At 38.0% G+C, this 1,943-nt stretch overlaps 1 protein-coding gene across 1 annotated transcript in view; it reads right to left on the bottom strand.

Annotated features, from left to right (window-relative positions):
* Positions 1 to 1,943, bottom strand: part of RCAN3 (RCAN family member 3) — a 51,983-nt gene that overhangs the window by 2,498 nt on the left and 47,542 nt on the right. The window lies entirely within an intron of this gene.

Genomic DNA, 1,943 nt, shown 5'->3' with positions numbered 1-1,943 from the left:
GGTGGATATGTTGAAAAATCTAGAATATTAGAGCCAATGTATTGCAGGTTCTGTCAACTATCCTTTTTAAATGATATGGTTTTCTTATCCTTTGCAAATGTTTTTTCCTGACACAAAGCACTATTACCTTTCCTTACAATTTTCTACATGATTTGATTCCCAGGGAAAAGTTTAAATGATTCCTCCCCCTCCCCATAAAATTCTGGTTTAAAGTTTTCTTCAATTTATTCGATGCTTTTAAAGAAAAAAAAGAGTAGAAAAACATTCAGTAATTTGAATAATTTGTACTGCTTGACATTAAAAAAATGTTTTACATGATAGAAATGAGACATTCTTTAACTGGCAAGTAGAGAATGAAAGCCAAGTCAAATAACAAAACATTGTGGGTTTTGATCACTCAGAAAATTATGCTTAATAAATATTACCTAAAAGGAAATTCAAAAAATTCCCAACTGTTGACAATACATATGTTTCCTGAAATACAGGGTCTATCTCCTGCAATCAAAAATGGGTAAAATGCTAAGTTCAGAACTGCAAAGTACATTTATTAAGTGGCTGTCAAACTGATAAATGGTGGTCTGAATTCAATAAATTAACTACTGATGGAATTGCAAATTTCAACTGAATTTACCTTGAGGCTTAGCAGTGGTAGACAGATGCTCTGAGTTTATCACCTCAGAGTATTTGAGAGCAGGGAAAACGCAGAAAACTTTTTTTGTTTTGCACAATATAGTTCAAGTTCAGAAATAAATTTGTGCCATAATAAGAACTAAACCACAGTAACATGTTACCAAAAATGTACAGATATCATGACTTGAGTGTCTGTGTTTTCCTTCTTTGTGGTGGCGGCTGCACTGGTTCGTTAGCCCTTACTCACGTTTCCCACTCCTTCGCACACACGCCAGGGAGTCCTGACATGAGCCACACAAAGGGATCGGCACAGGAGTGGAGAGCAGCACCCCCACCCGCCTGAAGCAAAGCATTCTCAGGAGGTTCTCCTCTAAGAGGGACTTCAAAGTCTGAAGAAACTACAGAGAATTAAAAAGATGTCGCTTCTACTTTAGAAGGTTCGAATATACACTCTGAAACACACATAAGAAACAGTTCTATTTGGGAAAAATGCAAAGCGTAAAGCCAGGGTAGAAAATTTCATCAAAATGAGAAGTACAACTAAATGGATTCCTCCCCTCATTCCCTGATTCATAGAAAAATAGTATGTGTGACTTTTCTTTCAAAGCAGGCCGAAAAATGTCTAAATGGACAATTTAGAAATGGTCTTCAGAAGATCCCACCATTACCTTCTCTAATCTAAAGTCTGTGAACGACACACACAAATGTAGGTATAGCATAGAAAACCCAAGAACTGGCGGTTGACACGATATTAGAAAAGGTAACAGGATAAAAACTGGAGTGAAGACAGTTGGTGGTCTACAGGCCAGCGCGTGGTCACAAACGGCAGAACGCAGCAGCCCTCTGAAATCACACTGAAGCTTACTGGTGATACGTCCTACTTCCAAAGTAGCAGTTCTTCCCGGACAGACTATGTCTGGAGGGACACTGCGTTAGGAACAGTGGCCTGTGTGTCACTTTCCCCCAACTTCCAAGTAAGAGTAACAGGGAAGAGAACAACATGCACACAGATCTGTGCCACTTGACTCTGATAATCAAAGTGGATTTGGCATTTCTTCCCCAAAGCTAATGAAAAATGATTCCTATGAATTATTTTGTATATCTTTTTGTGCAAAAAATTTCATGTACACTGAACAACCACCTTTGGTCAATAGACTAGTTAGAAGCTATTCTATCAGTACAAAAATACCCACACTAGATTATTAAAAGTGTAAGATTATTTTAAAATTCGTAACAATGGTACTGCACTAGGTGACCAGTTCCAGTTTTTGGTACCCCATGCTACACGGAATCACAGGAACTAACGTTGCTTG

Source organism: Propithecus coquereli, unplaced genomic scaffold (genome assembly GCF_000956105.1).
Source record: "Propithecus coquereli isolate 6110/MARCELLA unplaced genomic scaffold, Pcoq_1.0 Scaffold341, whole genome shotgun sequence".
Taxonomy (NCBI): domain Eukaryota; kingdom Metazoa; phylum Chordata; class Mammalia; order Primates; family Indriidae; genus Propithecus; species Propithecus coquereli.
The sequence above is the reverse complement of the archived record's forward strand: the minus strand, read 5'-3'. Positions and strand labels throughout refer to the sequence as shown.